Source organism: Cavia porcellus, unplaced genomic scaffold (assembly GCF_034190915.1).
Source record: "Cavia porcellus strain 051 isolate PalLab524CR breed Dunkin Hartley unplaced genomic scaffold, mCavPor4.1 scaffold_3, whole genome shotgun sequence".
Taxonomy (NCBI): domain Eukaryota; kingdom Metazoa; phylum Chordata; class Mammalia; order Rodentia; family Caviidae; genus Cavia; species Cavia porcellus.
In genome coordinates, this window is record NW_026947486.1 from 60,394,738 (window position 1) to 60,419,590 (window position 24,853).

The window sequence follows — 24,853 nt, forward strand, 5'->3', positions numbered from 1 at the left end:
TACTGGTACAGACCCTTCATCTCACTGGCACCAACTTTTTGGCTTCCACCACTGACCTTTGGGACTTCCTGGTGCATATCTATGAAACAAACTTGCATGAGTCACTGTCATGGGCTCTAAGCCTCCAGTTGGACTCATGAGAGGCACTGTCATGGGATCAAAGTTTTCAAATGAATTCATGCAGGTTATTGCTACGGGTACAGGCCATCAGCTGGATGTTCTAGGTGTTTATAGTGTGTGGACAGATTTCCTACACTTTCTTTGCATTTGACTCTTTTGGTGACCATTATAAATAATACTATCAGTTATTTGACCTGTGTATTATCTTGCTCTCCTTGCAAACCCTGCCTACAACAGAAAGTCCTCATCCCAAATAAAATGGGAAGATAAAATGTAGGGACAAAAAGACTAATAAGCAGCTACACCTAGAAGATAAGTTGGAAGAACAGACATTTCTTAGGGAAGCCTCAATATCTGTAATAAAGCTACCTAACAAAAAAATACAAACATCAACACAGAAAATAAAATAAGAAAATAGAAAATGACAAGATGGCAGAAGTAAAATTTAATCCCAGACTTCTAGTACACCCAGGACAAATCCAGGGAACAAAGAGAAAAACCAGAAGACATCCACTTGAATTTTTTAGAATTATTTTGGAATTTTTTAGAATGATATATATTACTATATATATGACACTATATATATATGACATTTATATATGACACTATAGAAGAAATCACAACAGATATAATTTCACAAGCAGAAAAAAGAGATAACAATCATAATGAAGGACTTGCTCAGCACATCTAGAGTAGACATAAATTTTAAAAAATAGAGGAGCATAGAAAAAGATGGAAGGCATGAATGCCCAACATAGGAAAGAAATGGAATCCAAGAAACAGATTCAAACAAATATCCAGGAAATTAAAAATTCTATTGAAAACTTGAAAAACCGAATGAAAGAAAGTGAGGATAGAATATCAGACCGTGAAGATAGGATTTCAGTAATCACAAAGGGATCATGGAAAAACAATCCAATAACTGCAAGATGAAACAAAGAAGAACGATAACATAAGATGGATCAGAGTCAATGAAAAAGCAGGAGTCAGCACAAACAACATAAAATCTATTCACAGAAGTAATGACAAAACTTGCCAAGCATGGAAAAAGAATCTCAGATACAGATAACTGAGACATACAGAACTCCAATTAGTCATGACCAAAATAAATCTACATCAAGGCATGTAATAATCAAGATTCCAGAGATTTAGCATAAGAACAGAATATTAAAAGCTGCTAGACAAAAGAAACAAATCACCTATAAGGGAAAGCACATGAGAATCACAGCACTTTTCCACGCAGACCCTTAAGTCAAGGACAGTTTGAAGTATTTCAAGTCCTGAGAGAAAACAACTTCCAACCTAGATAGATACACCCTGCAAAATTATATTTCAGAATTAATGTTATTTGATAATCTAAAGGTTAATGAGTTGATTTTAGAGCATGGAAAAATGCGACCAAATCCAGAGTATATGGGGATTCTACAAGATTTAAAGAAAAAATACCTTCCCCATAGGAAAGAAAGGTTCCTTAGATGTGTGAGTTTCAGAAGTCCCCTTATCTGGAGCTAGCTACCTATGATCAAAAGCACTATATAGTTGATAACATCTTACTGATAATATGTGAATAAGCAAGCAACATCATTTATGGCCAATAAAGTACTTTTTTTATAGTAGGATACTGTGTTGGATATTATATCAACTATACCTTTAAATTTTAGAGTAATCTCTCTCATAGAAGATTATAAATATGCTGATGAAAATATACATGTCTTAGCTATCTAGTCTGTTTTCCAGACAAACTCAGAGTATATTCAAATTATAAAGCTGTTAAGTCTGACTTCTCAGAAGTTTAAAGTTCTTTTTGGATACAAACCCCTTAATCCCCATTCTCCTAGGACTCTTCTAACTTCTGGGTTAAAGAATGTAAATTTTTCTGGACCCAAAGGTTCTTCTGTGAAATATCTCTCTGCTGTCCTGGTAGTTTTCTCTGAATATCTGTATGGTTTTTATTTCTTTCTATGACCTAGGGCTCTGTATTCTTCACTACTTAAAGAATTCTTCCTAGTTGGTAGGACCAACTATGTGCTCATCACTATGCTAGCTGGCTGCAAAGAAAGAATAAATCAGAGTCCATGCTAACAAAGAGCTCACAATCTAGTGTAGGTGATACTAAAACAGATACTCACATAAGAAACATAGTAAGCAAAGAAATATATGAATGGAATATTAGGAGAATCTCAAGACGGAGTGTCTAATACAGCTTGGGGAAAAGTAACAAGAAATAAGATATTCAGCAGAATGAACTAATTGTAAACTAATGTGTAACAATTGGTGAGCCAAGAGAAAGAGAGTTTTCCAGGAAAAGTGTACAGCATTTATAAATCCATAGAAGTATAAAGCAACATGTTATAAGCAAGCAGTGCAATGAGACTGGGTGGTAAATTTTAAAGGGAGTATATGGAAGGTCTGGTGGGGATCATATCATATGGGGCAAGGAGAGCTCCATATGCTATGCTCCAAAATTGGTTAAATAGACTTTGACATTAGGGAAGAATTTTTTTTAGCTCACTCTCGCAGTTATGTAGGATTTGAAGAGGACACTGCATAAATCCATGGATAATATGACAAAAACCAAGAAGAGAAAGCAACAGTAGTAGGGAGAGGAAGAGCAGTATTGAAAACAACACCGAAGTAAAATCTGTAAGACCTGTGAATATTCTACATCCCAATAGTCCCTTCTATTGGGACTTGCATGTGCTAGATTTCTAATTAAGAATAGTATAGCACTGCATAGTGTTCAAGAGCAGTGGATTTGAGACTAGGTTGTTTGTGTAGGTTCAAACCCCAGCTTCACTAATTTTTAGTTGTATGAACTTTGGGTAAATTATTTAACTTTTTGGGTCTCAGTTCTCACATATATAAAAATAATAATATTAATAACTGCCTGAGGCTATGAGAATTCACGTATGCATCATGAATAAAAGATACAGTATAGCTTCTGGTCTAGAGTACGTACCCAATATCGGTACTAGTTTTAATCATTATTAACCATAGGTTTTGGAAAATACATGATCATGTGGCTGTTTTGACATTTTTCTATGAAATTTGAGAAATCTAATCAGCATTCTTGTCCAGATGGAAAGTTAATGTATGTCATTGTACCTCTCTGCATGTAGGTAGGCTAACAAGCATAAATAACAAATAAATGTTAATAATTAGATATGATCAATTTGAATCAGAATCAAGGCTCCAAAATGAAAAAGCAAATGAGGCCTCTCAGTGATCACCTGGGTCTAGATCTCCACTGACCCATCTGTAGTAGTGTTCACTAGAGGAACACTATATATATATATATATATATATATATATATATATATATATGACATTATATATATATATGACATTATATATATATATATATATATATATATATATATATATATATATGACAGAAAAAAGAGAAATTGATTTTCAAAGTAGATTTACAATGGCTGGCTGCAGAATCAGGTGTGAACAAATGTAAAAGGACTATCTGCACACTGGAGATTGAAATGATGCAGTCAAAAGTCAAAGCCCTGGAGCTCAATGCAGAGTCCTGTGTCACACTGTATCAGGAAGCAAAAGGGTTTTCACTGTGAGGCTGAAGAGTCTCTACTAGAACCCCAGAAATGGACATCTAAAGGTATTGATGAAGACTGGAGCTCCTCTGAAGAAACAGAAGCAAGACTTTCTTCTTTCCCTTTTTATTCCATCCAGGCTATAAGCCTATTTGTTGGTGCCATCACTGGGGTCTTGGCTCTGCTTTATGTCCATCATCCAGACACCCCCACAACTATGCTAAACCAGTTTAAGTTGACACCTCTGTTAACTGTCATATCATCTATCTAGTGTATTTATGTCTCACACATCCCATGGCTTGCTCTTCACTCTTCTGTTGTCAAGAGATTTGTAGTAGCAAAATTATATTTTAAAATATTCATGATGGAGCCATAATTTGTGTGTATCACTGCTGGGTGTATCTGAACCATCAGTGGTACATGCCTGACTATCCCATCAGGCTACATGGTATAGTCCCTTTGTGCCACTGGTAATTTTAGCGGGCAGAAAAATGTTACTTTCCCCTACCAATGAGAAATTTACTACTAGCTCTCAATTTTGCAAGGTTTAATTTATCTTTTGGACTAAGATGTTGGCTTTCAACAATCCTTTTCAAAACAAGTTCTGTAACAGTGGGATTTGCAGCTGGGTGTGGTGATGTATGCCTGAAATCTCAGCATCCTGAGAGGCTGAGACAGGATGATTGCAAATTACAGCCTAGTCTGGACAATTTAGAAAATTAGCAAAATTCTATCTCCTAATTTTTTAAAAAAAATCTTTAAAAGGACTAGGAATATAGTACAAAAGGCCTAGTAGGTTCAATTCCCAGTTTTGCACAAGGTGCAGAAGCACTTTTCAGTTTTAGTTCCTTTAAAATATGCACCAATGAAAATGATAAGGATGATAACAATGATAACAACAATTATGATGATGACAATGGTGATGTAGTAGTCTAGACAATCATACTATGAGGCAGGTACTATATTATTATGTTCATTTTTATAAGGGAGGGGAATGAGGAATGGATTGAGCAAATAACCTGCCTAACATTATGCACCCTATAAGAACAATTTAGTTTTTGGACTCAGTCAGTCTGGCTCCAAAATCTAAGATCTTAGCCACTATGCAATATAGTGCAGTGTCTTCATAATGTGGTATTATTGTTCTGGGTGATAAACTTGGAAAAAGGAACACTTTATGCTTAAGAATTTGCAGTGGGTTTTTATATAATATCTTGTCATCTCTTAGAGCCATATGTGGAGAAATTTTCCTCCACATAGAATATGCATGTTTAATTTTCAATACAATCAAATTATGTCCATAAGTAGTTTAAAAGAAATTTCCTTTTCAAATAACATATACTTTTTAAAGTGATCCCTAAAAGAAAGCCAAATGTCTTAATCTACATATTTCTCCTGCACAGTGGTTATTTTGGATATGTGGAAATAGTGTTTTATTTTCATAATTTTTCACTTTATTTTCCTACTGCTCAACAACTCCACTCATTTTAAACCTGTCACCTATCCTAGAACATAGATCTTCATAAATGTGGTCCGCAGAAATATGAAAATCATAGAAAACAAGACCATAAATCCAAACATCCCACCTGGCTACAGGGGAAACACACTGTAAGAAAAACCTCATGTAACTTTCTAGCTTTCAAAACCTACAGTAGAAAAAAGGTTCCTCTCACATGTGCCAGGCAGACTTTATAAGAGCCCCTATGATATTAGTAGCTAAAAAATAGCCAGTTCACATTTTTCTTTGCCAAAGTCCCTTTCCTTTGGAACCCAAAGGTTTTAAAAGATCTAAAATTCTCAACTTAAAAAACAGAAGTGTAGTTCAGTGCTGGAGTCCTTACCTATCATGTACAAGGCCCTGTGTTCAATCACTAGCCCTGGGGGTGGAGAACATTATAAAATCCAGGTCATTTATATACATAAAACATTTTTTAAAAGCCAAAGCATTGTTATTTTTCAATAAATGTCATCATTACATTATCTTTTCATAGCCAACAGGCTCTGATAAAGCAGCATGTTTGCAGGGAAGATACTCTTTTCCTGCAGGAGTTCCAAATGGTAGGGATTTTTAAAATTGTAGCTAGTGTCTAATTGTCTGTTGTAGGCTATGTCAACTAAAAATCACTCACACATGCTTAAGTGAGAAATCATGATGGTTTGTGACTAATCCAGTCCATGGTCACATATAACTGTGATTTCACGCATTTGGTTTCTTTTTAATTTTAGGGATGTTGTGATCTAGCTGGCCACAGAAACCTTAAACACAATCAAATAACCTGCAGTTGAACCTAAATTGAGTTATATACATAGCAGATAATGTTTTCAAATTTTGATTAGCCCGTGTGTGTAGTACACAGTGTGCAAAGTGTTAGGGCTATAACCATTAAATAAATACGAATTTCTTCCGAGTAAAATATTAATAAACATATTTGTCATCATATGTACACAAAGGTTAGTGTAAATTAGAAAATAACATAAAAGAGTGCAAACTATTGACTTACTGCAAGCCCTCTTTCCCTCCTGAACTGCTTAACAATAATTACATTACACACTGAATCAAATTTGTAGTGCAGGATCAGTACGTGCATTAGCAGCATCTGGTCTATAGCTAGAAGCAATGTTCTAATATTTAAAAAAAATAAAGTACAAAAATTAAAACTACTAAAATGCTCAGATTAGATTTGTACATATTTATCTTCAGTGATGACATAGTACATAAAAGTACCTTAAAAAGTAGGAAGAAGACTTGAGTTTAAATATTTCAGTAAAACTTAAATAAAGCTCTCAAAATGTCTAGATATACTTTCCTAGTCCTACACACATAAATATTTGATCTTGGTATTATTACTATTAGTTCTGAATAGATATATACCTACAGGAAATGGCACATTGGTGAAGAGTCCCTTTATTTTATAAAAAGGAATGAACGTGTCAAAATTTTTAAAACTCCCACTAGATTATAAGTAGTATGACAGAAGGGAATTTGGGGTTTTCTTTTTGAAGGAAACTCTCTTTATTTCTATATCTTAAGTTCCTAGAATACTGTCTGGCCCAAAATGTACACAACAAATATTTGTTGGGCGATTGAATAGACATCAAGAATACTATGCATCATTCAGCCACATCCAACATCTTATCTTCCAGAACTTCTCAATCTTTAATTCTATTAATTCAATTCTCCATGACTATAATCCCCTATCCTTCTAGCCTATTCATCTAATGACCTCCCCTATCTCTATACCTATTCTCAGACTTCAGGAGTGGAACAGTCATATATAAAATTATACATTTACTGTGTTCTCAAGTATACAGATGGGTAAATGGGTGAATGAATGGACAGATGGAACCACAGTAAGATCCTGGCATATTGAAGGCCTTCAGTAAATCAATCCATGCTTTCTGATAAGTTGGTAACAATGGTTTAAAGACAGTGATACTCTAGCTAATTTTGATGCCTGAATTAATGGAGCTACCAAAAAAGAGGCAATGGAGATGCCATCTCTTAAAAACTACTCAAGATCAAGCTAAGTTTAAAGAATTACAGGTAAGAAAGTCATAGAGGGCTATCATTTCAACTACTGTTTTTCCAGCACTACCCAATCTTCTGCCTTCTCATATTTCTGTCACAGCCACCCAGACAAATTTCTTAAACTGAATTGTCCACACTCAGTTTTTAAACCTGGGCTAATTGAATGTTGCCAAAGATAATGCATACAGGGTTCTGTAACTTGAGATGAAAACAAAATAAAGTTATCCACGCCTCATTTTATTTTTCCAGCCTTATGGTGGTACAATTGTCAAAAACATATAGATTTATAGTGAACAGGTTTTGATACACATACACATGACACCAATGATGTGACCCTACACAGTTCCTGTTCCTCTCAAATGCCATTCTAGCCCTTTACCGCTCCCAAAATCTTGCCTCTCCACTTTTCCTTCCTTCACAGCTTCACCAGTCCCATTCTAGTTCTCTTATCTTAATGGAAGAGCTACTTTCCTTCTCTGTAAGGTCAGTCTTTTCTCCTTTCACACTTCCCCTCCAGGTTCCCTGGGGACCTTACAGTAACAATTTCCATGCCACCTACACATAAATAAGTTCATTGTTCTCCTCAATTTAAAATAAAATAAAATTAAGGGTATTTTCTTGTCCCCTGTATCCTACTGTCTTTCCTATCATTCACAAGTTTCTTTAATTTGTGTACCATATACCCAAATAAGATCTGCCTTCTTACCTGCTCAATTTACTTATCAGTGATTTCCTAATTTCCAAATTCTATGAACATATTTTCTAAGCATCTTATAGTATATGTTATCTGATTACAAGATGTGATCACACATCATGAACAGTTATAACATGCCTCATTAAACACAGAAAACAACTTGTATTGTATAACAGGTAGTAGGTAAACAGCTCCAAAAATACAATTTTCTTACAAATAAACTAAATGTGTAACCCCAAAGAAAAATGTGCAAATGATATGATGGGATAAGTCTCAGGAAAAGATGTTCATCCTTACTACTAGTGATCAGAAAAATGCCAAGTCCTTCCTTAACCAGTTGGATACCATTTTTACCTATTGATTGCAAAAATTATGACTGTCCCAGGTTAGGGGATTAGCTCAGTGGTAGAGTGCTTATATAATATGTTTGAAGATGTGTCAATTTGGCCTTGCCTGATCAAATTTTTTAAAGTATTTTTATATATCTTATGTTTAGTTTAATTGACAAATGATAGTTATTTATATGTTTATGGAGTAAAATGTGAAGTTTTCATCTATGTGTATACAATGTGGAAAGATTCAGCATACCTAATTAACATATCCTTCACCTCACCAAATTATATTTTTGTGATGAATAAATTAAAAATATATTTCCCAGCAATCTTAAAATATATATTATTAACTATGGCCAACATTCAGTGAACAGATCCCTAAAACATATTTCTGTAGTCTATCTGGAACTCTACCGTTTGATTGACATTTCCTTGACCCATAAATTCTAATAGAAAGCTACCCTACTGATTAGATATAGACATATTGATATACAGGATGACCACCGTAACCTCCTAGTAGCTTACACTAGGGTAGAAGAGCTAAAGGCATGTGGAAGAATATATGATATAGGACCAGGGATTTAGCTCAGCAGCATAAGTACCTGTCTGGCAAGCACAAGGTTATGAGTTGGATCCCCAGTACAAAAAAAAAAAAAAAAAAAAGAATGTATGTTATAACTGTATGAATATCAGGTTGGCAGGAATTTCTCTTGAACTGAATGTGGTGAGGAGGTGTAAGAAAAGAAAACAATCAAGTGCAAGACCCTAAGTTCTTCATTTGACCAACTGAATGAATAATTATATCATTTTTCTGAGACAGGGAATGCTAATGATATGAGGCAACCAAGAGTCCTATTATAGCCATGTCACATTCAGGTATCCACTTGATAGACAGATATTAAATAAGTCACTACATATACAAAGCTACAGTTTAGAAAAAAGACCTAGGTCAGAGACATAAATTTGGGACTGACAAGTATCCAGACACATATTACTTCAAGCCATGGGGCTGGTGAGAGCCTTTCTAAGAAGATTTTGGATGAAGAAAAGTCCACAGACTGAGCTTTTCATCACTTCAATGTTCAAAGTTTGGGAAAATAAATTTAGAAGACGTTGAAGAGTATTTTTTTCCAAATTCAAGTTTCAAAGAAGCACATATTAAATCATAGAATCACATATTTACCACATTTTCTAGGGCTTAATGCCATCCAACTCTGTCAAAACATATTTTATACAAAATGGTACTTTTTGTTTTATGTTACATAGTAGTTTGTTCATGTTGCCTAATAATCCTATTATAAAACTAATCAAGTACTTGAGATTCCATTTCACCCCAGAAAGAATGACTACCATGAAGAGATCAACTAATAATAAATGGTGACAAGGCTATAGGGAAAAGGGAAACTTTCTCCATTGTTAGTGGAACTGTAAACTTCTACAACCACCATGTAAATCAGCATGGAGATTCTTCAAAAACTAAAAATAGAAATTCCACTTGACTCAGCTATTCTGGCTGTAGGTATCTTCCAAGAAGAGTTAAAGGCAGTGTACCACAATGATATATGTATACACATGTTTAAAGCAGCACAATTCACAACATCTAAATCATGGAAACAGACTATATGTCCATCAACAGATAAATGGTTAAAGAAAATGTGGTATTTATACACAATGGACAGTAATACTCTGCCATAAAGATGGACAAACTTGAACCATCTGTAGGAAAATGGATGTACATTGAGACTATAATATTAAGTGAAGTAGCTCATACACACAAGCTTAAATGTTGCATGATACATACTATATATAGATATAGATATAGATATAGATATGAGAGAGATCTCATGAAATAAAAGATAAAAGCAAAAGAAGAGAGAGGGGGAAAAGTACTGTAATCTAACATGGACAATGTATCTAAAACTGTACCTTAACTTAGCACAATTGTCTTACATGCTTTATATATTGTTTGGCATATCAGTCTTGTTTTCAATCTGTATATATAATAATTAACTTTATATGGTGTTATAATTAACTTGATGCTGCAAAAATAAAGGGTGGGTGAAGGAGAGGAGGAAAAAAGAATTGAAATGTGTTATGTACATGTACCAATAAACATGTACTAATAAAACTCAAAAAATGTTTAATTTAAAAAAATTTTTTAAATAAATCTAATCAAAGGTTACATAAGTAGTACTCAACTATGGCTTTTCCATAAAGTTCATAATCCAGTAACTACATCACATCAAAAAAGTTACAGGAGACTTCTTATCAAAAGCCTAATTTGTAGCATCTTATATTGAGTTGCTCACTTTCCTGTTGCATGGAAACTTTCTCCAGCCTCTTACTTACTTACCTTGACAAATCCCTAAAATGCTTCTGGACATCTAACAATACTCCCACTGCCCCCCTTCCTGATGCAGCAACCCTTCCTATCACCAAGAAGCACAGCATTTTAACATTTTCACTTTTAAACTTTAGAAATTTCTATCCGAGACCATATATTAAAAATTGGAAAGAGGAAGCACTTTTAAGTAGATCAAAGTTGTCATCAGGAACGCAATCTCAGAGCAAAACTCAACAAAACAAAAGCTGTGAGAGAACTGGGCCTGAGGTAACTGCATTCTGCAGGGTGACAAACTGCATGCTTAGTTGAGGCTCAGAAAAATCAAAAGAGTACTAGTTCCTCAAACGGTAATGCCATTCATTAGTTAAGTTAGCAAATACCAGCATATGTTTACAATGTGCCAGGTACTTTTCTGGGTCCTGAGATCTAATAGAAAATACTACAGACAGTAATTCATGTTCACATGAACTTTATGATATGGGAGGAGGAGAAACAATAATCAAGAAAAATGTAACAAGGTAGGGAAGGAATACAAAAAATATTGACAGAAGGAGTTTCAAATTTAAGAAGGGTAGAGACAGAGTGTCTCATTACAAAGGTAACATTTAAGTACAAATTCCTGACTATGAGTTTTCCAGTGTCTCAGGATGGTAACTTCTGTACTTTAATCCCAACATCACACTATACCTCAACCTCTTGAAAGCATTGTATTCCCAGTTCCTAGAACAAATATTTATTTGTCTCTTGTATTTAAGACAAAGGGAACTTACAGACCCAGACCTGGCCCTTATAGAGGTTGCAACCTAGATAGAAAAACAACAGAATTGTCTTAAGGGCTTTACTGAGTTGTAAAAAAATGCTTTCAAACAGTATATCCGAATTTTTCCTTCTATTCTTTTAAGAGGGTTTAAAGAGAGGGTAGGCGGTTGGGGAAAGAAAGAATCAGTGTATATTATGTACAGGTATAAATTCCCTGTGATGAATGCAATCATTATAGATATCTAAAATAAATTTTAAAAATACACAGTGTAACTAGTAGTTCTGCTTGGAAAAGGAAGCGTGTGTTCAGTAAATTTTTCCCAAAGGAAGTGACTTTAGAGCCAAATCTTGAAAGATAAATAGGAATTAATGGTGAGGTAGAGAGTATTTGGTGCCAGTTTAGCTTTTCTGGAAGAAAAGAAAGAAGTATGAGCAAACTCAGGGGTTTATTATGAACAGTGGGGGTGGGGAACTGAAAGAGTAAAGACGCCAGTTAAAAATAGAAGGCCCAGGATATACTGAAGACTAATTTCTGCCACAAATGTACAGGGTCTAGAGTCAACCCTGCCAAAAGTGGTATTCGAGAATATTAGGTCTATTGGTTCTGAAGAAACAAAATACGGGTAAGGGGGGAGGGGGCGGTTGCTTAATTAGAAACAGATTATTCTTTCGCGTTACCAGAATTCTAAGCAAAGTATTTCATCATCAGAAACCCCATCTTATCCAACTAGACTAGAGTAATACATTTCAGTGCCTTTACAAGTAATCACAGGAGACAGAAGCATTTTGTGCCACTTCTGAAGACCCTCCTCCGGAAGCAAATTTCCACAGCCCACGTGAATGGAGGCAAGAAGTTTAGCACTGGAGCAAACAGCTAGGTTTCCAGCCCTATGCGTGAAGAGGAGCCCAAGACACTAAACTCGGGGCCAACCAGCTTCCAACTCTGTGGGATGTGGCCTGAAAAAAAACGACAGCTTTATAGCTGGGCATTGAGAGAAGAACCCACAGAAAGGTGACTGGGCGTCTTGGAGGGCGTAGTTCCCTCTAGGAGCTCGGCCCCACCCCTGGCCCCAGTACCAGCTCCCTTAAGGGTCCCTGGTGTGTGGGAAAACCCGGGGCACTTGGCGCCAGGGATGACAGGCAGAAGGCAGCCCACAAAGGGACATGGTCCACGTTGGCTATGGGTGGGCGAGGGAACCGGCCAGAAGAAGCCCAAAAGTGGCAGAGGGGAACTGCCCCAAACAGACTGTAGTCAAAGCACTGGGAGTGCGGTCCAGAGTAGACAGGGCAGAGAGGACAGGAGGTCAGCGAGGGAGAAGGCAAAACAGAAAGAGCGAGGAGCGCGAAGAGAAGGACGCGGGTCCAGATATAGTGGTAGGAGAGTTTCTGCAGCAAAAAGGATCTGAGAGCTCAGAAAGAGTCGCCAACCAAGAGCCAGGGGACGGCTACTGGCTACAGACCTACCTGTCACCTAAAACGCCTTAAGAAGACCAAACGTCCCAAGGACAAATTCAAGAGAAGGTCTCCAGCTCTGGGAAGACAGCAACCCCACTCCACCACTGGTCCCTCTCACTCTCTGGGGAGGCGGAAAAGCCACAACTTTCCCTGGAACGGGGAGGAGCTTGGCTCTTAAAGAGACCGCACAGCCCTAAGGAGAGTTCTGGGAGCCAAAGTCTTAAGGCATTGGAAGAATGCCCTCTGGATTAGAAAAGGAACTGAGACACTAAGGATAGAGGTTATAGAACTAGATTTACCTCCACCACTTCCCTTTACTTGCACCTGTGGTCACTGAGAAAATCACCTCCCTGTGCAGAGGAGCCCAGTGCTGCCAATAAGAAAAGACTAATTGAACTATATAATTTGGGAAGATAAAACCATTCTGGTTTTTTTTATTTTGGGCTTTTTATGGCAAAGTGTGTCTACAATGGAAACAATTTGAGTAAAGGACATAGATTAAATTCATCTAAAGAACATAACTGCCTAAAATATTCAATTTGTTACTAATCATAGAAGAGCAAATTAGAACAATAATGAGATTCTTTGGCAAACAATTTTGTGCTTTTCCTAATAACATGGAATAATGACAAAGAAACCACTAAACAAGCTCTCTCTCTCTCATAATTGCCGATGAGAGTGTATGTTGGTTAAAAGCGCTTTTAGGAAACATGTGAGCAATATATATTAACAGGCTTTAAAGATTTATATCTAGCCAGCAACTACAGCTCTCTCTGTTGTTCTTTCTCCCTTCTGCTTTGCATTAACTATTAAATATGCTCAAATCAAATGTCTGTCATCTGTTATCAGCAATTGGACATACTTAAGTCTCATATCTCCTGCCTACACAAGAGTTCCCTCTCCAGCTCCTCTTTAATGAGCAAATTTGTTGATAATGTACTTTTGGGACATGTTTACAACTTTCATTCCCTTCTCATTTATTTCTCAGCTCTCAGAAATCTGGCTTTCTACCTCACTAAAACTGCTTAAGAAGATACAAAACCAGTGACCTCTGTGGCAATATATACAAATAAATAAATAAAGCATTTGTCAACCATATCCTCCTTCTTGAAACTCTTCCTATGGCATCTATGACATCAAAAATAGTTTTTCTTTTTTACTTATTATTTTAATTAGCACAAGTTTTCAGCACACAATGATTGCACACATTGTGAGGACTTGGTAGTTGTACATAAAACAAAGTAATTCTTTTTTACATCTCCTTACCCTGTCTTCCCTCCCACCTCCCTCCACCTCATAGTCATCTACACATTTGACAAAGATCTATCTCCAGTACCAGTCTTTTTTTTGCTCTTTAAATTATTTAAATTTTGAGTCTCTCATATAAGAGATATTTTAGATTGTGTGTCTGATTTATTTCACTTAAAATTATGGTTTCAAAGTGAATCTAATTTTCTACAAATAACTCAAATTTATCTCTTATAGAAAGTAGTATAACATGAGTATAAAAAACCACATTTTCTGTGTCTATTCATCTGTTGATAAATGTATAGGCTGCTTCTGAAATTTAACTATTATGAATTCTGCTGCTATAAACATGGTTATGCATATATCACTGTAATATGATATTACCTATAGTAAGATACCTCGAAGGGGATAGCTGGGAAAATGGAATTTTTAATTTTTGAGAAATCTCCATTCTCATTTCCATAGTGATTATACTAGTGATTATATTCCACAACTAGTGATTATATCCCCCCATCAAAGCCAAAGGTTTCCTTTTTTTGCACAACATCACCAACATTTCTTATCATGTGATTTCTTGATGAAAGCAATTCTTTCTGGAGTAAGATGCAATCTCAGTGTTGCTCAAATTCGTGTTTCTCTAATGACCACAAATGTTGAACATTTTTTTTCATACACATCTCGGCAATTTGTGTTCTTTCCCTGAGAAGTATCTATTCATTTCAGTTACGCAATTTTTTGATGGAGTCTTTCATTTTGAAAGGCCTAATTTTCATGAATTCTTTATATATTCTAGATATTTTTCCTCTGTCCAAGGAATAGCTGCCATTTTTTTCACTCTGTAGGTTGTATCTTTACTCTGATGGTTATTTCCTTTGTTATGCAGAATCTTTTCAATTTTCAATTTGATATGACCCCATTTGTTAATTTTGGCATTTCTTCTGTAGTTGGGATTCTGTTCAGAAAGTCCTTACTTATTCTTATGTACCCAAGAGTTTAACTTATTCTATCTTCCAGCAGATTAAATATTTCTGTTTTACCATTTAGAACTCATGATTTTTTTTATTTTAGTTTAGTACATGGTGAGAGATGTGAGTCAAGAGTCAGTCTCCTACATATGTGTAGCCAGTTTTTGCAGCACTATTTGTTAAAGAGGCTACATTTCCTGCAGCATATATTTTTGGCCTCTTTGTCAAAGATCAGATTCCTGAATGTGTCTCGGGTTGTTTTTGCATCCTCTATTTTATTCTATCCTATTGACCCAGGAAGCTGTTTTTGTGTCAGTATCATGCTGTTTTTATCACTATGCATTTGTAATATCACTTGAAATCTAGGGTTATGATGCCTGCTGCTTTGCTTTTGCTGCTCATATTTCCTTTTGCTATCCTGTGTGTCTTCTGCTTCTATATGAATTTTAGGATTTTCTCCAGTTCTGTGAGGAATGCTGAAGGTGTTTTGATTGAGTTATTATTGAAAGGGGTTGATTTATTTCTCTCATCACATTGTTTTCCTGCTGCTGGTTTTTTCCTTCCACTTAACTTCTCACTACCTGGTATATTTATTTCACTATTCCTTTTAGCATAGTTTGCTTATTATCTCTTTCTAAAATACACAAGAATTTTTTGGTTTGGTAGTAATGAATTGATTTGGTAGTAATGAATTTCTCAAGGTCTCCTTTGTCATGGAAAGATTTTATTTCTTCATCCATTTTGAAAGATAGTTTTTCAGGATATACTAGTCTGGGTTAGAAGTTGTTTTTCTTTTAGGGCTTGAAACACTTCACTCCAAGCTCTCCTGATCTTTAAGTTTTGTGTAGAGAAATCTACTTTACACTAAGTCTCCAACTTATGAATGAGTTCTATTCTGGAGAATATTTGTAAATCAAATTCATTCATAAGTCCAATAAAGTGAGTCTTACACACCTTTGACACAAATATACAGTGTAAAGTAACGTGAGACCCATTCTTATCTGTGAAAGTTCACAACTTGAATGTTTGTAAATCAGGGACTTAATGTAATTCTAATTAGCTTACATTTATAAGTGCTTTGTTGCTTTTCTCTAACAGTTTTTAAGAGTCCTTGTGTTGGACTTTGAGGATTTTGACTATGATGTGTCACGGAGAAATTCTTTTCTGATCATGGATATTTGGAGATCTCATAAACCTTAATTATCTGTATGTTAAATTATTTTTGCAATCCTTGGAAAAGTTTCCTGATATTTTTTAATGCCTTCATTGTGTCTTCTTATTTTTAACTAATTCCAGTTAATCTGAGATTAGTTTTCTTTGCATCATCTAATAATTGTTGAGTCAGTTTTCCATGTTCTCTTTTTCTTAAGATATCTCTGAGAATATAGTCACTTGCATCAGCTGTGTCTTCAAGTTCTGACACTGTCCTCAGGATGGTCACTTCTTTTGCCCATATTTTCCAAAGAATTTTTATCTCCAGCGTTTCTATTTCATACCTTTGCATGGACAGTAATTTGTTGCTATACAGGAGATTTGGGGTTTGTATCATTTTGTTCAGCTCAGTCAGCTTTTCATTAGTGTCTATAGCAAGCTCACTGATCGTTTTGTTTATTGTGTCCATTATCTGTTCAGTTATATTATCTTTGAGTAACTCAGCAACTTATTGATCTGCTTTAATGTCTCGCATTTTATCATTTTGCATAATCCAGCTGTTTGTCTTTAGATTTCCTCCCCCTGTTTCCTTGTAGATGAGTTTGGGAAAATTTGAAAGTTTTTGGAGGCATTTTGTTGACTTACATTCATGTTTCTATTATGGGGTGTGTGTGTGTGTGTGTGTGTGTGTGTGTGTGTGTGTGTGTGCTGAGAGTTTCAGATTAATTATAGAGGGAAAATTTTATTTTTAGTATGGAGATCTCCATGGTAAGCATACCTTATAATCTTTATATATTGATATATCTTAATATTGAATGTTTCTCTGGTGAGCACTTCTTTAGTGTCTGCTGTTTTCCAGTTATTGGAGAACTATAGTCCTTTTCCTCTGTTTCAAGACCTGAGCACTTATGTTAATTCTAGGAAGAGTGGATGCAATATAATTGGCACAGCATCCAGTTCTGCACAAGTGAACTACAGTATTGTTGATGACACAAAGACAACCAGATACTGGCATAGAGTAAGAGCCCATTAATACTAACAACTATGCCATCCTGGCAATAATAACAAAATCAGCAATAAAAATAGGTCAAAATCTTATGTTTTTCCATAAGAAGCAACAAAAGCTAGCACTGAACTATCCTTAATAATAGGAAAGATATCTGTATTGAATTATGGACAAAAGGCAAACCAAAAATTGACATATAGTAAATATCTACTAAATGCAATAACTATACCACCAGTAACAATAGAAAAAAAGTAACTTTAATACAATGGAGTCAACTAAATAAAGATTAATAAAGCTTAATTTTTATACTGATAAAGGTGGAGGGAATGGGAAAGTGGAAAATGAAGAAATAAAATTTGAAAAATAAGGAAAATGAAGATTATAATAAGAAGAGAAAATTGAGATAAATTATCCTGTTAAGGAGTAATAAAAATTAGTGTATGTAGATAAAAGTAGCAGAAAAGAACAAAGAAGAAAAACACCAAAAAAGAACAAAACAAAGAAAAAAACTAAAATCCTCTTTTTGACTGTCTCTTTTGGCTCTCTCTTGCCCAGTCACTGTGGTAGGATGATGTCAGGAAACCTGAAGTACCATTGTTTTGCAGTTTTTCTGTAGTTCATTTTTAAACAAATAGACCCTTCCCAAAATTGTTCCTGATTAAACACTCTTAAATTGCCACGTACTGTAGTCTCTTCCCCAACTCCTGCATGCTATGTTGAAGGAGTCTTCTACAATAAAATCAAAGGATGTTTTTACAATTTGCAATAACCCTGGGCTTTTCTTGGGGCTAACACTGCCAGCCAGGTCCACTGATTCTCCCTGAATTTGCCAACCCTCTCTGGGCTTACCTTGTTTTAGGAGGGACAAATTCCCCTTCACTTGGAGCCAGGGTTAACTTTCTACACTGCTTCATTCTTTTCTCTATATTATGTTTCTTTTTTCCAGGTTCTCTGTAGTTTCTGGTTTCCTTTAATCTCTTTCCTGATTCCTGGAGATATACTTCTTTTGTTCCTTCACTGAGTTGTTGTTTTCCAGGATCTTGGTACCAGGTCCAAAAGAGGCTGTATTTTGCTCTTAGTCTTTAGTCTGCCATTTTAAATCTCTATACTCACTTTTCCTCTAGTCCTTTGCCCTTTCTTCATTCTGTTTTATAGGTTCCTCTTCTGCCATCAGACCTCTGAAAGTCAGACATTCTTAGGGAAAAGATAAATATAGTCTTCATTTTACTGATCTGTTTTACTCACTTGGTTTGAAGTACCATCTATATGGCCACAATTGTCATTGTATAATTCTTCCAAGATGGTTTATTGAGCTCTATTTTCTTGACGTCTTCCTTTTGATGTCCTACAGACAGCTCCAACAGCTTAATCACCATCTTTCCACTTAAATTTGCTATTACTCCACTGTTTTCTATTTCAATATATGATAACATGTCACTCAAAGGAGAAATCTGGCACCTAGCATAGTACCTGGCATAGAGTAAGCCCTAAATAACATGTATATAATGAATGAATGTGCACTAAGAAAAAAAGATGTACACAATGTTTTTGTTCAACTATGTTAATTTCACTATTTAAGTTAATAAAATAATAAAAATGATTCAATGGTTAATATTTCATTGTAGGATCATAGTATAATCCTACAAATATAGTATAGTATAATCCTACAAATATTATATATAGTATAATCATACAAATATTATATAACCAATCAAACTGATATTTTCAACTAGTTTATAATAACAGTGAAATAATTATGTTCCAATATTAATTGAAAATAGGATACAACATTTAATATAAATGTATGACCTAAACAATTAATGGAAATGCAATATGTATGGAAAAACTTGGAAAGCAATGTGCAAAATATTAATAGTGAATATCTCTAAGTAGTAAAACTAGTAAATTTTTAATTTTCCATTTTTCAATTTTCTTGTAAGCATACATTAACTTAATAATCTAAAAATCTTTTTGAAAAATCTTTAAAAGGGAAAAATTATTTTCATTTTAGCAGACAAACAATAAAATTCCAGGTACCAGCCTGAGAAAGCTGGTTTTCATCCATATTTTAACCTCTCAATACATTTCCTCCGTTCTGAAGTGTGAGGAAGTCACTTCAAAAAGGAAGTTCTTTTTGCCCTGTATCTTTACCAACTTACTCCTTGGGAGAAAGGATTCTGCTCAGTCCTAAACTGTGAATGCATTCCAACACCCCCTCAAAGAAAAAAAAGAAGAATGACTCCATTACAGCTGGCACTAGGGAGAAGCTGAAAATATTTTCAGCCAGAAGTTATATCAGGAAGCTTTTTGCCCAATCTTTTTATTCTTCAGCAAAGTTTTTAAATTTTTACTTCTTTCTATGGGTGGAGTTTCTCACCCTCCAAGGCCACCTTCGCCTTCATTAAAGAGAATACAAGGTTCTGATCCCTCTTCTCTAAGACGATTTCACTGACACAGCTACAATACAAAGATAAAGTCAAACATCAGCAATAAACCAAAACAAAGTTAGCCAATGGCCTATTTACACATATTCTGTGCTCTGCAAACTGCTGTCTGCTTCTATTGATCCCACTTTTCTGTCACAAGAATGCTGTGCTCAGTTCTTCAATATTGTAAAGGGTCCAGTACATGCAAACACACACATTATCCTTTTGTACATGATGTAATCAGGAAATCATAGGTTATCATTTTACATATAGTATATAACTTCCCATTCCATAGCTAGTGATTGGATTCAAAAAGTTGCTGATTTTGTTGCATTGATGGAATTCTGGCTATTGCAAGCTTAAAAGGATGGAAATCTTCCTCAGCTCTGAGTAACCAGAAACCTTAGTGTTTAGCAACTACTCTTTCTTAAAAGTTTTAAATGTTTGTAAAATACATAAACATATGAGGAAAATATAACAATAAGTATATGCCCACTACTAAACTCAACAATCAGGGTACCCCTGTTCAGCGTTTTGAGATTTTAACTAAGATTTTGTCTTGATTATTTCCATGTATATCTATATACAATTACTACATATGTATCATTAAACAATACATAAATAGTATAATTGTATTTACCTTCTGAAATTTGTTTTCCATACTCAATATTATATTTATGTGACTTTTCCCTGTTGATAGATATAATTCTAGTTAATCCATTTTTTACTGCTATAGGTCAGCCAGGACATATATTGCCATTTACACAGCTATTCTATTGGTGGAATACTTTTTATTTGTCAGAGTTTTAATTGTGGTTGCCAGATCATTCCCTCTACATCTCATGGTGAGTAATTCAATAGCCATTCACAGAACACAGGAGTTTCCTGCTCTGCTATTTTTGGTAAGATTAAGTTCATTGTTTTTCATCTCTTCTTATGCCTGAATAATATTGCACTGTATGGATATGTTACATTTCGTTTATACATTTAGAAGCTGATAGATATTTGAATTATTTACAGATTTTGGTCATTATGAATAATATTCCCATAAACATTAATTTATGAAGTTTTATGAACACTTGTCAAAACACTTGTGTATATAACTTGGAATAGAGTTGCTAGTTTGTATGATAAATTTACGCTTTCAAGGGATCACCATACTTTCCAAATACCTGCCCAACTGTTAAAATGTGAATTCCTAGTAGCAATATGAAGTTTCTGCATCCTCACTAACACTTGTTTATTATCCGTCTTTGATTACAGACATTCCAGTTAGTGGCAAATGGTATGTCATTGTGATTTTGATTTGCATTTCCCTAATAACTAGTAATGTGGAGTATCATTTTATATGCTTATTAGTCATTATGTATCTTTCTTGAAAAAATTTCTATTCAGATCCATTGTCCATTTTCAACTGGTTTGTCTCTTTAATATTAGGTATAAAAGTTATTTTTATATCTTACCTATACTTTTGAAGGTGAGTAGGACAAAAACAGGAAGACATTCGTAGGAAGAAATGTGTCATGAAGTTATATGCAAACTTCGGGTTGTTTGATTCAAGAGGAGAATACAGCTCAGGGGAAAACATACTAACTGTATTCTGGATAGGCCTTTTGTGATTATAGTGAAGACTAAGCAAGTACAGAGATGCTTTGTTCTTCACAGTTTAATAAAGCAGCGTTAAAAAGTTTTTTATTTAACATTAAAAGGACACATAAAAAAACAAAAAAAAATACACACAAACGAACAAGAAACCAAATATGATAACAGCAGAGGTTTACAAAACAAGATGACAGGAATCTGACAATGGTTGTAATATTGTATGTTGTTACTTACAAAGAACTGCTTAGATTAATAGATATAGACATGTAAAATTGATCTAAAAATGTGTACTAGCTGTTTTTCCAATAACTAATACAATTAGTAGTTTAGTCTGTTTAGCTATCATTTATATAAAAACTTATGTCATTTTCCTTTTCTCTTCCTTCTTTCCTCCTTTCCCTTATTTTAATTACTTTTCCTCTTTGAACAGTTTCTTATCCTTACACAGCATTCATTGTAGATTTTGGAACATACATAATTTTTCAGTTTCTTAAACTAGAGAAACAATACAATATTTATACATGTGAGTTTCATTTATTTCACTTATGATTATGGTCTCAAGCTGCATCCATTTCCTTATAAAAGTCTCAATGCAATCTTTCTTTATAGCCGACTAGTACTCCATTGTATAAAAATGCCACATTTTTTTATCCATTCCTTGACTGTTGGACACTTGGGTCATTTCCAAGACTTGGCTATTACAAATTGTGCTGCTATAAACATGGGTGAACATATATCATTATGGTATGATGCTTTCAGTTCTTCTGGGAAAATACCCAGAATGGGGATAGCTGGGTCAAATGGAATCTTCAATCCTAGAATTTTGAGGAATCTCCATACTGATTTCCACAGTGGTTGCACCAGTGCACACTCCCACCAATAGTGCAGAATAGTTATTTTTCCCCATATCACACCAGTATTTGTAATTGGTTGATTTCTTGATCCTGGCCATTCTTTCTGAGTGAGATGGATTCTAAGGGTTATTTTAATTTGCATTCCCCAAATGACTATTGATTTTGAACGTTTTTTCATGTATTTATTTATTTATTTTTGTCTTTTTCGTTTTTATCGGTACCAGGGATCGAACTCACGACTGCCTGCTTGCAAGGCAGGCGCTTATGCTGCTGAGCTAAATCCCCAGCCCCCCTTTTCATGTACTTATTTGCCATTTGTATTTCTTTATCTTTATCTGAAAAGTCTGTATTCGTCTCAGATGCTCATTTCTGGATTGGGTCCTTGAATTTGGGGGACCTGATTGTTTTAATTCTTTATAATTTCTAGATACACATCCTTTGTCTGACGGACAGTTTACTAAGATTTTTCCCAATTCGTGTGTTTTCTTTTCACTCTGTTGGATATTTCCTTAGACACGAAAAAATGTTTTAATAAGGTGATATCCCAATTTTTGACTCTGGGAAGTGTTTCCCATGCAATCTGATCTCTGTTCATGAACTTTCTGCTACTCCTATGCCATCAAGATTTCTACCTACTTTCTCTTCCAGTAGATTTTGTGTTTCCGTTTTAATATTTACATCTTTGATCCACTTTGACTTTAGTTTAGTGCATGATGATAGTCATGAGTCTAGTTTTGGTCTTTGGCATGTGGAAAGCCAGTTTTTCCAACACTATTTATTAAAGAGGCTTTCTCTTTCTTCCAGTGTACATGTTTGTGTCCCTTGTCAAATGTGATATGTCTGAGTGTGTTTGTAGTTGTGGCTGTAGCTTCTAATCTACTCCACTGATCACTGGGTCTGTTTTTATTCCAATACCATGCTGGTTTTATCACAGTAGCTTTGTAATATAATTTCAAGTCAGAGATTGTGATACCTCCTGCTTTAGCTTTGTTACCCAGAATTGCCTTTGCTATTCTAGGTCTCTTCTGGTTCCAGATGAATTTTAGGGATGATGTCTCTAGATGTGTGGGGTATGCAAATGGTATTTTGATCGGCGTTGCATTGAATATGTATAACAATTTTGGGATAATGGCAATTATCACCATGTTTGTTCTTCCTATGGGTGAACAGGGAACATCTTTCCATTTTCTGAAATTTTCTTCAATTTCCTTTTTCAGTGTAATGTAGTTTTCATTGTATAGAAATTTTACTTCCTTTGTTACATTGATTCCTAAGTGTTTAATTTTTTTGATGCTACTGTGAACTGTGTAGTTTCCCTTATTTGTCTCTCTGTGAGTTTATTGTTTGTGTACAGGAATACTATTGATTTTGGGGTGTTAACCTTGTATCCAGCTACATTACTATATTTGGTTAGTATGTCTAGGAGACTTTCAATGGAGTTTTTGGAGTCTTCTATGTAGAGTGCCATATCATCTTAAAATAATGATAATTTAACTTTTTTTCTTTCCTATCCTTATTCCTTTTGTTTTTCTTTCTTGTCTAATTGCTCTGACTAATATTTCCCAGAACTATATTGAATAAGAGTGGTGATAATGGACATCCTTGTCTTGTTCCTAATTTTAGATTGAAAGTTTTCAGTTTTTGTCCATATAGTTATATGTTGGATGTTGGTTTGTCATATATGGCTTTTATCAGATTGAGATAGAAACCATCTATTCTGATTTTCTGTAGGTTTTTATCATGAATGAGTGTTGGATTTTGTCAGAAGCTTTTTCTGCATCCATTGAGATGTCCTTGTGGTTCTTGTCCTTGGCTCTGCTGATATGCGGTATTATATTTAATGATTTGTATATGTTGAACAATCCCTGCATTCCTGGGCTGAATCCCACTTGATCATGGTGTATAATCTTCCTAATGTCTTTTCGTATTCTTTTTTTTTTTTTTTTTTTTTTTTTGTCTTTTTCCTTTTTATCGGTACCGGAGATCAAACTCACGACTGCCTGCTTGTAAGGCAGGTGCTTATGCCGCTGAGCTAAATCTCCAGCCCGTCTTTTCGTATTCTATTTGCCAGCATTTTATTAAGGATTTTTACATCTATGTTCATTAGAGATTGGTCTGTAATTTTCTTTTTGGTTGGGTCTTTTTCTGTTTTTTTTTTTTTTAATATCAGAGTAATACTTGCTTCCAGGAATGAGATAGGGAGACTTGCTTCCCTTTAAATTTTGAAGATTTTGAGGGGTGTTGGCATTAAGTCTTCCTTGAATTTTTTTTAGAATTCTGCAATGAATCTATCAGGACCTGGACTTTTCTTTGTTGGTTGTATTCTAATTTCATTTTCAATTTCATTCACTGAAATTGGGAAGTTTTACATCTTCTTGATTCAGCTTTGGTAATTCATACCTTCTAGGAGTCTGTTCATTTCTTCTGTGTTATTGAACCTATCAGAGTAAAAGTTTTGGAAGTAGGTATTGATGATCTTCTGTATTTCCGCAGGGTATGTAGTGATTTCACCCTTTTCATTTATTATTGCAAGGATCTGAGCTTTTTCTTTTTTCTTTTTGATAAGGTTGGCTAGAGGTTTATCAATTTTATTTATTCTTTCAAAGAACCAATTCTTTGATTCATTAATTCTTTGTATTGTTTTCTTAGTTTCAATTGTGCTAATTTCTGCTCTGATCTTTACAATTTCCTGCCTTATTTGGGCTTTGGGATTGACTTGCTCTTCTTTTTCTAAAAGTTTGAGGTGTAGCATTAAGTCGTTTATGTGTGTTCTTTCAATTTACCTAATGTGGTAATTTACAGCTGTT

The 24,853-nt window shown here is 34.8% G+C and overlaps 1 protein-coding gene across 3 annotated transcripts in view; it reads right to left on the reverse strand.

Moving 5' to 3' along the window:
• The window catches only part of Sytl4 (synaptotagmin like 4), a 135,083-nt gene that overhangs the window by 41,538 nt on the left and 68,692 nt on the right, over positions 1-24,853 (reverse strand). The window contains exon 1 of one of the 3 annotated variants that reach the window (XM_063246168.1): positions 12,803-12,935. The exons of the other annotated variants lie outside the window; for them this stretch is intronic. The gene's annotated coding sequence lies outside the window, so the exon portion shown is untranslated. Of the gene's footprint in view, positions 1-12,802; positions 12,936-24,853 lie in introns of those variants that run through there. 3 annotated transcript variants of the gene reach the window in all.